The following is a 14,550-nucleotide window of genomic DNA, read 5'->3' on the forward strand; positions in this document are numbered from 1 at the left end:
GTCATGATCGCATGGATAGATCTGACAAAGTCGATCGAATTGCGAAAAATGACGAGGGAATAGGTATAAATTGACCGAATATACACCGAAATGCTGGGAAATTGAGGAAGTACTTGCGTATCTTCTGGTTCGCGCCGAACAATTTGTACATGGGAACAAGTATGTGGCAACAAGAGGAATCCGAGGAAACGTCGACATCGGAACGAAGGGAAACAGGGAGGCAGTCAATTTTTTTCCGTCGAGGCAGCATTATACTGCATGTCTATTGATGTGCCAGTGATATACACGAGTTGACTACTGTATTTGATGCTTTTCAGGAAGACAGAAAACCATTCGCCTCTAAACTTACTTGCATCTGCGTTAAAGGATAAGAGAGAGTGGACGGAGTGATCGATTGAGATGGAGCTGTAACGAGGTACGATTTAATGTCGAGTGATGCATTCTATAGAAGGAGAAGTTGCTGCAGGTCAATTTTTCCACTGTTCTGTCCGGATGCATCACTCGCGTGACAGCCTGCGTTCTACTGGTATACAGCCACGCGTTCTGTATGTGGTTTAAAGCACTGTCTACTTGCGAACGTTAACGATAAACTTGTTGGTCATCAGAGGACTTCCATCTCATGTGTGATGAAACTTGACACATTCCTCTAAACGAACTTTGATTTATGTGATGTACTCCATCCCCTCTGTCGCATCTTGGGTGTAAAATCGAGACTTCAGAGTCATAACTAAGTTAGCGATAGGTGCCTGTGAGGTGCTGCAATCCCCGTGTACACATTTGCCTGACAGATGTGCTGTTTACAGAGTTAGTGACGGAATGACTTTTAGTTTCCACATGTCGGACGCTGCTGCTATGCGTTTATCTGTTTCCTTGTAGGAGGTATCCCCCGCTACTAACCATCATTTTATATAGGCCTGATGTAGGCATCGTGCAATTTCTGAACGATGATCGGATGTGAACAGTGGACACTATACGTCTCTGGAAAGCTATATTGTGCTCGTATCACGCGGAGCAAATGTTTTACGGAAGTAGTTTTTCGTTTTACAGTTGGATAACATGGTTTATCGTAGACAAACCGGGAAGAAGGATGTATGTCATGCGCTTGAAATATATTTCTTACATTCGAATATTAACAGCACTACATTCCATACGACTGATAGGTTGGAAACGCAGGCGATCTAACATTATAGCCCGTTTTAAGTGCAGAACGTTGTAGCCTTAGGAGTGCGTGTGTTTATGTTCTCTCTTACCAATACCTTCCAGGTACCGATCCTAGACTCTAGAACAATACTTTAGAGTTGATAGCTTGGTTGATTTACGTGAAAATGCGTCGAACTCCATCTGTCTGGAGCTCCATCGCGCATAAAAATCATTCGTTTCTTGTTCTTCTTAACCGTCTGCTATTACATCATGACACTTTGAAATCTGTTACTATACATCGAAAAGGAGTGCTAAGCTCCTCGACATGGGCGCATCTCGAGAAATCTTGTGCCCCTGGATGGGTAACGACTTGGAAAGCTCCATTCATTCACGAGATATGGAGTGCAGTGGTCTGCTTCTGATCGGTTACAGATTAATTCGATAGCGGTGCTGCAGGCCGGTTTGGTCAATGACAGTGTGAGGAGAGTCTCTTACTCTCTAATTTTACCCTAAGACAGCGAGAATGCTCTGCGGCTCTCATACACAGAGAGATAGATCGTAAATTAAGCACTGTGCTCGAGGTGTTAGAAATATGTAGAGCGCTGTCTGGTATACTTTGATGATTTGTGTGTTTGAGAATTAACACTGAATGGATGTATTGCACATTCATCTATCTGCATTCGCAATGATGCCCGTAAAATAGAGAAGGGGCGGTTTAGCTATGATACTGAAACTGGGGGAAACATGCTGTCACATCATTGGCCGGTGTTGAAATTACTGTAAAATTGTTCGCACTATCTACTGTGAAGCTTATTATTAGAGTACATCGATGGTGTCTTTTCTGTCCCTCCCGTGCACTGGCATGCTGTTGGTTACCACATAATGATTGACTGACAGCTCTTGTTTGAGTTGGGGAAAGAGTTTTGGTGGATGGACAGCACCTTCTGGGGTGGACAGCACCGAAACATTGATCACGTACATGAGTGCAATATGAAGAATCAGTCGAAATGGAACACAGAGCCATCATCTATTCCATCACTGTGACAGATAAGTTTAAATGTAGAGGTCGTCTATCACTTTCGGACTAGAAACTCTCCACAACGCAGCCAAACTCTACTAGTTTCCTTATGTTGTAACTGTCTTTTATTTAAACCGTCCAGTGTGTGGCGTGTTATGGTAGCTGCCGTAACAAAATGATTTACAGTGTGCGTTTTCCGCGAGAGGCCATGTATCAGAGCATCTTCATGTCAGTTTAGGACCTGACACAGACTTCGAAGCCGGCCAGAGTGGCCGTGCAGTTCTAGGCGCTACAGTCTGGAACCGAGCGACTGCTACGGTCGCAGGTTCGAATCCTGCCTCGGGCATGGATGTGTGTGATGTCCTTAGGTTAGTTAGGTTTAATTAGTTCTAAGTTCTAGGCGACTGATGAACTCAGAAGTTAAGTTGCATAGTGCTCAGAACCATTTGAACCATTTGAACAGACTTCGAAGTTGTGACAGAAAAACAAAATGTATGGCAGTGTACAAAGCGTGTTAGAAAACAATGTTTCAAACAATGACACAGGGTTACAGGGAGCGTCTCTTGCAACTTACAGTATAGCCTGTGGGACACGGTCATCATCCTACAGTATGGGTGATGAACCCTTAAACTGCCCTCTGCACTTGATCAAAAGCTGTATATTTAATAGGATCGTTCTGCATGGGCAGCAGCAGCAGTTTGACTGGTAAATTCTATGATGGACGGCGTGTCCTGTTAGGAATGTTATTCTGGGGAGCATCGCGAAATCTCCCTCTCCGCACTGGACCGCACCGCAGCTATGCGTCATCGCGTGAGCGACGGCGGCTAGGTGTGTTATATATCAGATGAAGTTAGTGGAACTTCTATAATTCTTAATTTTTCTCTGTTGGGGGGCAGAGAATAACGATGATGGCATGTTTGGCTGATAGATTTGAATGGACGCGGATCTGCTTTGAATTGTAGTATCTGTATCTAGTTTGGGGACGTACTGCATTGCGCACATTTCCACCGAATGGTCAAAACACGATCCTGTTGCACTAACTAAGGTCGTTCTGTTTCTACACGGGTTGTAGAAGGTGGTGGATATGTCTTTCTCTGACTTATGCTCAGTTCCGTCTTAAATTGGAATGATCCCACACGGAAAGCTGTAGAAATGGGAGCAGTGGCAAGATGAGTAGGGGTTGACTAAAACCACGTTGGGATTTTACTGTAACAGCGAGGTTCGAGAAAGGTGACTCGTTTTGTGATATAACAGTGCCAGAAATATGATTGAGTAGTGGTTGTAATCCTTAAAGGAATTGTCAATAGGATCCAACGCAGGTATGTGCTTGAATGGAAAGACCTGATTCCAAATCATGGACATCATTTCTAGTGGATAGCGTAACACTAGAGATCTGAGAAGCTAGTGTACATTTTCTTACAACCTCAATCATCACATCATCCACTACTAGTGTTCATGATCCATCTCAATCAATCATCTCCTATAACTCTGTGGATAAATCACCGAACCTCTGGCGACATGGTAACGAGACAGAAAACGTTACAAGTACTATAGAAATATCTAGCTGGGGTGGCGTTAGGGAGTCGCAAATACCTCTTACATACCATTTTCCTTAGCCGAATCACTTTCAAAATTCAGCGATTTTATTACGAGGTTGCACCATAGGCGACGTGTAATCGGAGTGCTGGTCTGCTACTATATACTCATTCAATCACTGTCATGGTATTTGTCCAGACGAAAAACCACCTCATTCAGAGGTAATGTATCTCAATTTATAAAGCCAGTATAGCTTTAACATGGATACTTGAATGCACCTGCAGAACAATGACCGCTTGTGACAGTAACATACCGTAGTTGTTGGGATCGAGGTTTTTTTTTTTAACATATGGCGGTTAAACCTCTCTTTATAGGACACGGTGGTGCCACTCGCAAGAAAAACGTATGAGACATGTCCACACATGGTTGATTTTCCCTCAGTATTATTTTATATCATAGGTAATATGTTGTTATTGACGAAGTATTATACTTACTGTTAGTAGTAGGGGATGAACGATATGTCCGCATTTGAGCATCAGGCTTATAAAGTATGTGTTTGTGTTCCGACATGTATAAAGGAAATGACTATATCCAGTCATAACGAATGTATGGATTTGACGTGGAGTACTGTGATAGCATGGGAAGAGTATGTCAAGTCATAAGAATGATACTGATATTTCTATTTCCAGAGCCACAGACGTCAACAGAGTGTATTTCCAATACTTCATTGTCAAATGTCGTTCAGCTGAGACCGCGATCGTAACATTTAGTTGTAAGTACAGAGATAAAATATATATGTGACCATTTTCTTGGGATAAACATTCTACTTGTACGTGCTCAGCCTGCAGCGCCGGTGACCTGTGCTGGGGTGATTCACGTTTCCCGTTAACGGTAGGAGCTGTCAGACTGGAGATGCCTGTTGGAGTGTAGAAATGTATATGAATTAACCGTGTTGTCCTCTAGACAACCAAATAGCGAACTAATACTTAGTATGTGTCAGATAGCTTTCATGATCGCGTGGAAATTTGAGAATGGATGTGGAGGTGCATTTGCACTGGATCGTTATTCCCGCCCATGTAATTTGTTCAGTTGACTGCTTCTGCACATTTCGTGCCTTTATTTAGTTGAGAGAAGATTGATTGTGGTGTGTGCATCTAACATGTGGAAGACACGTTTGCCAGTTCTCTAGACGTGAGAAACACTTTAGTTGACCTTGTAAATTATAGGGATGATATGGAATCTACTACATCACCGACATGAGTATTCAAGAGTGGAAATATCAGTTTTCTCTATGTGTTTTGAGTTGCTGAGCAAAGGTCTTCACAGACGGGATAAGTTTCTAGTCATTCAATGGTCTAGAGCATGCTCCACATAGCTAAAGTTTCGGGTTTGTAGAGAAATAATTCCCAGTCCGCATCTTCGGAATTATGTTGCGTGAGCGATCAGTAGGATACTGCTGTGTGCAAACCACGCGAAAATATATTTGTTCTTGTAATCCCAGAGTCTAGAGATGGGTGTAGAAAAAAAGCAAGCAGGGAAGCAGGTCTGGACCAGACACATTTGTGTCTAGGGGGAAACGGGCCAGTCTTTGCACAACAGTTCTGAGAGTGATTTCAATCCACTGACGGCTTTCTGATGTAAAAGGGATGATTTTGTATGGTGGAGGATATGAATTGTATGTTTACTACATTGACACAGTATGTGGTGATATATTGCTGGGTTGGAGATCGGTTTCACGCTCTAATATTCAATCTCCTGTCCTCAGTGGGAGAGCAGTGTAATTGAGTAAGAGTATTTCCGTATTTGACGATATGTATGGCACTTTGCGAGGTTTAGTTGTCAGTGCAATATGGCAATCAGTGTAAAATAGCTTTTTTGCCACTGAAAGTCACGTCTGTAGAAAGAAAGAAAGAAAAGGTGAACGGTGATTCCCTAGGACTGAGGAGAATCGTGACATTTAGCCGGTGTGAGTGTATGCATACCATAATTTTTTTGGGTGCTGTGCAGATATAAAAGATGACTGCACTTTTTGTGTAGAAGGTGTATATATTGCATTGTAAAGTTACTGTGGCTTATGTTGTGCAAAATGTGTATATATTGCATTGTAAAGTTACTGTGGTTTATGTTGTGGCATAACTGGAGAAGATGACTGCATGGGCTATCTTGAGGGACGTATAGAGTCAGCACATCGATAGTGTCAGGAGTATGAGACAGATTTTTTACATGGAAAATTATGTGCGCTATAGACACTGAGATTCGTTCCACAAGCACAGCCATCATGAGGGGACATTACTTGTGCATCAATCGGTGTCAGACTGTAGCAGCAACCGTAGTATTTAATTGTAGTTACACTGGCAAATATGTTCCTAGCTTCCAATATTCTTGTGAGTCTAGCATGTATTTGATGATCTGTAGATAACTTTGTGGGTTTAACTGTCAATGCAATTTAGCGATCTGTGCAGAATAATTTTACAGTTGAAAGTCTCGTCTGCAGAAAGAAAGAAAAGGTGGATGGTGCTTCGATACTGGTGGCATCAGTAATTCAGCGGGGTAGATTCGATAAGAGCCAATCATAATGCTCGATTCATTCACAAGACATCCTTTGTGCTTGGATATAGGAGTCTCTACATAGCGGTGAGAAAGTTTGCGTATGTTGAGAGCAGGAAGGGTATCACGTTAGGACCACTGGGAAGGGTGCATTCGATTTTATTCTGCTCTACAAAGGTCCCGAGTTCGAGTCTCGGTCAGGCACACAGTTTTAATCTGCCAGGAAGTTTCATGTCAGCGCACACTCCGCTGCAGAGTGAAAATCTCATTCTGGAAACATCCCCAAGGCTGTGGCTATGCCATGTCTCCGCAGTATCCTTTCTTTCAGGAGTGCTAGTTCTGCAAGGTTCGCAGGAGAGCTTCTGTAAAGTTTGGAAGGTAGGAGACGAGATACTGGCAGAAGTAAAGCTGTGAGGACCGGACGTGAGTCGTGCTTCGGTAGCTCAGATGGTAGAGCACTTGCCCGCGAAAGGCAAAGGTCCCCCGTTCGAGTCTCGGTCGGGCACACAGTTTTAATTTGCCAGGAAGTTTCATATCAGCGCACACTCCGCTGCAGAGTGAAAATCTCATTATGTAAACGGTGTTGGCATTTCAATTTGAGGATATGGTATTGGTGATTTGTAGAATGAACTGACATCACCTGATATTTTTATGAGTTTTTCAGTAATGCTTCACTCTACCAAGCACCAATTTAGTTTCCACATTAGAAAAATATAATTTATTCGCAATTATTGATTATTATTACGAAAGATTTAACCCTACTCAAGATTAGTACAAACACATCTTTCAGTAAGGCTACAACATCTACTGATCATAACTATGATGCCAAAGCTCTCTAAAACATTCAAAGATTGTAGTCCTATAACCAGTTAGTAATTATTACCAAAAATAATTAAAGGCTTCAAGCACAAAACACGTATGGCAGTGTTGTCATAACTTAATTGTTGTATATGATTTAGAAAAATATGTGACCTGCATATTGGTACTATTGGTAAAGCTTACAGGAAAAGCAGCACTTGCTGATGACCAAAGTTTGATATCGGCAGCACACTTTTCAGGCAAGAGGGATGATCAAATTTAATTTTTACACATCTGAATCATCTGTATTATGTATCAAAATACAGACAGCTCACTTACTGGCACTGCAGAAATAAATTATACTGGTAGGTGTAGCAGAGCATGCCCTCCAGTATAATTCTGGGGACCTAGGAACCTGCTACACCATATGTGCCATTTGGCTTCTCCCAACCAACACCAGTCCCCCGGAACTGCGGAGATGGGAACTTGCACTCCAACACATCCTTTCATCCCGCCATCCCCCTGGACTGAACCTACGTTAACCAACCTCACTCCCATTTACTCTACAGTCTTCTTCTCTTTCCCTTTCCTCTTTAGCCATCCACGCATCTTTTCATCCTACATAGTTGTGTTTATCTTTATACTATATACCTCTTTACTTCTGTATGCATCCTCTTTGGTTTGAAGCTGGCGCAGTACTTACAGTAGAATATCTTTGGCTTCCCTCTGACAACCATGCCTCCATCCTTGCTATCCTCCCTGTTGCTTCATAACCTGGGTTGTGAGTAACTGAATCCACTTTCCCTTCTTCCCTTTCTTTCCCCTCTCTCCTCCCTGACGAAGGAACAAAGTTCCGAAAGTTAGGAACGTAAATTTTCTGTTCCGTTTTTTGTATCTATCGGCTGTACTGAGCTGAGGTAAGTACTGGCCAGCCCCTCTATCTCTTTGTTAGAAATAAATTATACATTAGACAATGAGCATAATTATCTTCATACCTAGCACTGAAGAAATCAAAATATATGAATATTTGCTCTATAATGTTACAAAACACACATGGGCACTACTGCTGATGGAGCTTTCAGTGAAAGTGCACTTGTCAATAAGAACCACCAAAGTAAAAAATATTATTCCCATGACTTTGGCACTGATAACATCTAATGTTCACAGAAAGCAATCTCAGCTAGCTACACATTCATCCACACATCTTCCCACACCTGGAATACGCTTAGCATCACAAATATGATCAAAATGCCTACCACCAGAAAATACTTTTTGCTGATACAGCAAATGGCAATTATTCATACCAGTAACAGAAGTGATGTTTCCCAGCATCATCTCACACGGTCTTGTTCAATCAGCAACTTGTTAGTAAAAGATCCAGCTTAAAGGAGTAAGTTCATCATCATTTACCAATGCACTTCATTTCTCTAAATAAGACTTTGGGTTCAATTACAGCATCAATAGGTTGAGGCTGAACTGCCTTGCTAAGAAACTATTATTGCTCCTATTGACAAAAACTTGTCTCAGTTTGGGAATAATGATAAAGTCAACCAAACATTATAATGACCCCATGCTATGGTATTAACTTTATGTCATAGTACAAAGTATACACCATCTTCTGCTAACGCGCAGTGCAGACAACATAACACTTCCCTCATACATAGGCATTATACAGCAAATTGTCCTAAAACTGCCACATACATCATTGTCAGTCAGTAAAATTGTAACAGACTGCACCACATATCCCAATGTTACAACAAAAATGTAACAAATTGGCCAGTGGGGCAGAGATTGTCAATATACAAAGTGAGCACCATTACCCCTGGGGGAAATGATCAACTTATAGGGTGACCACCAATGAAGTTCAATTTTCCAGGTGATCACCATTACCCCTAGGGGGGAGGAGGGGGAGGGTGGCAATAATCATCAATTTACAAGGTGATGACCATTACCACTGGGGGACACCTCCCCCCCCCCCCCCCACCCCTCCCTGCAGCTAACACCTCCAGCCGCAAACACTCCCAGCAACTAATACCCCCAGTAGCTGACACCCCCAATAGCTGCACGGCCCCATTACATATACAATGCCAGTTACTAGTGTTAGAATACTAGTTAAGTTCAAGTTGCTGACTTCATCACTGCTGCCCATTATGGATAATGGAGATCACCATGTAAATTGACCATCATTGTCCGCCAGGGGCAATTGTGGTCACCTGGTAAATTGACTGTTATTGCCACCCCTTTCCCCAAGTGGTGTTGGTCACCATGTAAAGTGACCATAGTTGCCACACCCCCTCCCCCATCCTCCATCTAGTAAATCGACCATCTTTGTTCACACAACACCATTTACCGAGAACAAACAAGTAATTTTTCTGACTATTTCACTTCTTGTTCCTTATGATGCTGCTTGCAGTCCTTTTTACATCTATGCTACGTTGGCTACATCCTTGTGATAATGGCTTTTTGACTCCCTACAGTCTCCCTGGCACCATTGCTCATAGCTATATTGTTGTTCAGAGTAATTACACTCTGTAATAACACTACTTATTCTGTCACATAGTGGCACAATCATTTTGTACATTTCAAACAAGTTGAAAGTTTAACACGCATTCCTTATTTGGATCTGGTTTTTCAGTCAGCTTTATATTTAGGCTAATTTGTGTTATTTTTAACACAATACTTACGAATATTTTTTAATCCTTTGGGTTTGTGGATGCCCTTTAAATATGTAGATATTGACCAGACTGAAACTAAATATATTATATGGTTATTAAAAATATGAAATTTATCAGTTAAACAGTGGATAGTGCCAAATTTTGTAGTATAAGGCCTACTTTTTAATTCAATACCTGAGGTGTTATTTTGGAAGACTAAAAATATCCATCTACTGCTGCTAGAACCCCAAATTTCATTAGATGTGAAAATAGGTGGGAGTCAGAGGGCGGAATCTGTAGAACAGGATAGGTGTTCCAATCATTCACAATTCAACCACTGACAAAATATGTTTCACTGTCTTATTAAAAGATGATTTCTTTCCCGTGTGTGTGGTCCATTTTGGACGGAGGCCTTCTGGCTGAAAGCTTACACGTTTAGTAGGCTTTTTGATGTTCCTATTTGTGACTCAACATCTCTGCTACAAGGTGAATAGCAACCTATCCTTTTCATAATGTTGTCCGATAACTACAGCTGTTATATTTAAATTCAGTCCAATAATTCTCAACAGTTGAAAGCTGAGGAAGACACTCCTTAGATGCCTTGCCCAACTTTGAATGGATTTGTTACCAATAAACTGGCCAAGAATTCTATTATGGCACAGTATACCAGCTTATCCATTTGCATGAAAAATACACACATGCATACCTACGCCCATTTCCCATAAGCTACTTTTTACACTGTGTGCCAGAAGGTAGGTCTGTACCACCAACATGCCCCCCCCCCCCCCCTTTTGTTCTATTTGCAGATGATGTGTAGAAAAAATGATTTCTGGCGAAATTCCGCATAAGCTGTAACTTCACCAATTTTCTTGTTGTGGTCACTTTGCAAGACAAACATGACAGGGAATGTTACTTCTTCTTTTCATATAACTTGGTACAGATCCCAGATAGTAGAATCTCATCTTACAATGTTTTGTAAGTCATCCACAAAAGAAGTGGCTTACATTTCCCCCATATTCTCCCAATGAATATCAGATGGCATCTGCTTTCCTTACAATTAGTTACGAGTGGTCACTACACAGTAGGTTGCTCCAGATGGTTACTACTAGGTATATTAAAGTTACTGTTTCCAGTGATTTATTGCCATTAATGTGGTCAAACTATGATGAATCTCTTCACATTTTTATGTGCAATATGTTACAATAATTTGTGTACAAAGTCAACTGCCTGTCCCTGCACCAATCACTGACCTTCCACAGGTCTTTCTACCCTTTTTTTTCTCAAGTCTTCTGGCATTGCCATGTAGACAATATCATTGCCTACAAACATCCTCATAGAGCTTCCAACATTATCCTGAAGACTAGACTTTTCTAACGCTGTCCCATGCAGCTCACTCATGGGCAGGTGCAGCTACTATAGGCTATCCATCACATAGCCCTACTGCACGCATTCTGCACATGGTGAACCATTAGGCTACCCTTACCTGCAGATGCAAAGAGTCAAGGCATTTTAGTAATGCGAGCTACAGCCTGGATGTCAGCTGTTTGCACATCTTTGCCCACAGGCGCATGGCTGTCTGTAGGTGCACAGTCGAACTCGAACAACCTGCACTAGGCCATTATCATATACTGCTAACATTAACAACACTATAATACTCCCTCATGGTTCTGCAAAAGTTACCTTACAATGGCCAGTTCCGCCTCGTTAAGAACAATACGTTGAGCTCTGTCTGCTACGAAGTTCTGAATCCAGTCATATATTTGGTCTGACACTCAATAAGCTCATAATTTGCTTCCAAACAACAGTGTAGAGCTACAATGAATGCCTTCCAGAAGACAAGAACACGGGACCAACCTGGACACCCCAGTCTATGACAGTCTGGATTTCATGAACGAACAGAGAGCTGTGTTTTGAAAAATCTCTTTTTCCAGAATCTATGTACTTTATAGAGTTTCCTTCTCCAAAACTGTCATAATGACCCAAAAGTAAAAGATGTTCCAAAATTCTGCTACACATCAACATAAAAAATATAGGTTTATAACCACCTACATCTGTCCATCGATCCTTGACCTATGTTTCTTTTCCAGTCCCCTAGTAACCTTCATGGCTCCAATAACAGGCAAAAAGCTACTACTAGAAAGGGAGCAAGTTTGTTTGAATAATCTCTGTAAAGTACCAAAGATATCTCATCCAGTACACATGCTTTTCCACTGTTAAATGGTCATGCAATAGGAAATATACAATCCCTCATCTCAATCTCTGGCAGTTTAGCATTTGTATAGTTATTGAATAGAAGCCGGAATCAATATATCATAAATTGTATACAGAAAACTATACCTCAGATCAGTTTGTAACATATGCTAACATAACAAAATATTATTTATATCAAACCCATCTGTGTTCGAAGTTAGGATCTTTCATCTCACTCTTACGACTGGTGTCAAACATTTCAGGAAGCCAAGCAACATCAATGTGTGTTTTATTTAAAGAAAATATTGTTATCTTTTTCCACACTACTTTAAAATTCCCAATTACTGGCTATTATTACTAACTGAAGTATGATATACATTCACTTAAGCTTTGTGGGTTACCAGAAAAATCAAGTTTTTAAGAAGGCTGATGAAATTATAAAAAGCTATCTGACACATAAAATAGCTCACAGTGGAGAAGGTACTGTTCGTAAGGAGGAAAAGGAAGAGCAAGAGATGATGGAGGAGGAGAAGGAGGAGGAGGACAATGGACATAATTGTAGCAGAACAAAATGGACAAATAGGGTGAGATGACTCATACAATACTCTGATGTATCAAATAACAGAAAGAATAACGACAAAATCTATTTGACAGATCTTGTTATTTGATGAATATAACATCAATACAACAAGACATGTACAGAAAAATGTAATTTTTAACAGCTGGTCAATACTTCACATAATCTAAATCCTTTAATAACAGAAATAAATACAACTGAAATGTGTGACAAGATATTCACAGAGAGCTTTTAGTAACAATTCTAAAAAACGTCAGTATGAGTTGTGATATGTAAACAAATATTTAAATAATTTTCAACTCGTGCATGCAGACATGTGCTCATTCATCTGCCACACACACACACACACACACACACACACACACACACACACACACACACACACACACACACACACACACACTTATGTTTGGTAGGAGTCATAATTATCTCTTTCTTTATTTCTAACATTTCCATGAATAATCTAATGACTTCTTGTGGCATTTATGAGACATTCAAATGATGAAGTACAGGGCAAGACCCTTGCTAAATTGAAATTTGTGCTGGATATAGCATCCACATAGTAAGAAACTTTATATAACATTTTGTACAGACAAGAGACACTGAACATATATAGTGAATGTCCTTAACTTCTGAAATTACACTGTTACTCATGATACAATTACTAGCACACTTCACATAGAATGCAAATTACCAGAGCTACACCATTTAACATAGCAACACACATCTATGATCGAAATCAGTAACAGCAGATCTGTAATATGGCACATTCTGATTATACAATATTTTAATGAAAGGTTTTCAACATATAGAACAATGAAATTGGTTTCATAAATGATATAATATCTGCATGCAAAAACATACAACGGTAACACTCCTCAACAATGTACTCAGCAGAAAAGTGAAATATTCAAGTACGAGTAGTCATGTATAACATGGCTAAAGAAAACAATAAATTAATCTCTGGCAACAATCTATTACACAGGTCACAACAAGCTGTTTGCTAAGTGACAAATAACTTAGTCAGTCACACAAGCTTGTTCTGATTTTTCTACAACCTACAGCATAATTTATACGTACTAACACTCATTCATAATACACAAAGAGATATTACATTGCACATTTTTTTTTTTCAGATAGGGACCATTCACAGGACATATTCAATATGAATAAATTTTGTTTATGAACACATATAAGTGAAAATGTATCAGCATCATTCATACAACGTGTTCTCCTTTATCACCTCATTACTTATAAATGGAGAATAGGGTGCCAATATTCAAAGACTTCATTATTTGAAACTAAATCTTTTTTTTTTTTTTTTTTTTTTTTAGAAATACTCCCTCCCACAAAGCTGACTCACTTCTGACATAAGCCCATTTAATGGTGATAGATGTCTTCAAGTTATCACACATGACTGGCATTTTGAAAGGTATGAAGATTTTTCATAATGGGATTTAAAAAATTCATGCTATAGTAGCTGGTGACAAACAATAAGCACACAAAGCACACAGAGTTTAAATGATTTACATAAACCCAATGAAAATGTAGGCTACATTAATATTTTATAGAAGAGACTTCTTGCAAAATTTCACACGCTCTGTCCTCGGGCACTGTTTTAACATTTAAAGTTCTAATCATCGAGTTATTTATGAACACAACTCAAATTCAAATAAATAAATTTTTGAAAAACAAGTTCTAGCAACATTTCAATTAACAGCAGACACTCAGAAGATTCACAACTTCTTGTGTTGGAACAGCTGACAAAACACGGAAACCTAAACCTAGCTTAAAGCTTTTAAAAATTTTTCAACCCCCATACTATAACAATATGAGAAATTAGAATCACTTGTATAATAGCTCTGAAGGGAGCAGAAAGCAAAATAATCATCCTCTTGTAGAGTTAATTTTGTCACACATTTTTTAATTGCTAGCAAGTAGCTATGTAAGGAGTGCTTTCATTTCTCTCTTAATAGTACAGTAATCATGATATATGAATACTGTATGTCTTCTATGTCACTTTTCAGATCTTTCTCATAACATGCACCTCTTCATGATGCATATAACCTTTTGCTTTAACATCTCAACTG

Source organism: Schistocerca piceifrons, chromosome 7 (assembly GCF_021461385.2).
Source record: "Schistocerca piceifrons isolate TAMUIC-IGC-003096 chromosome 7, iqSchPice1.1, whole genome shotgun sequence".
NCBI classification, from domain to species: Eukaryota; Metazoa; Arthropoda; class Insecta; order Orthoptera; family Acrididae; genus Schistocerca; species Schistocerca piceifrons.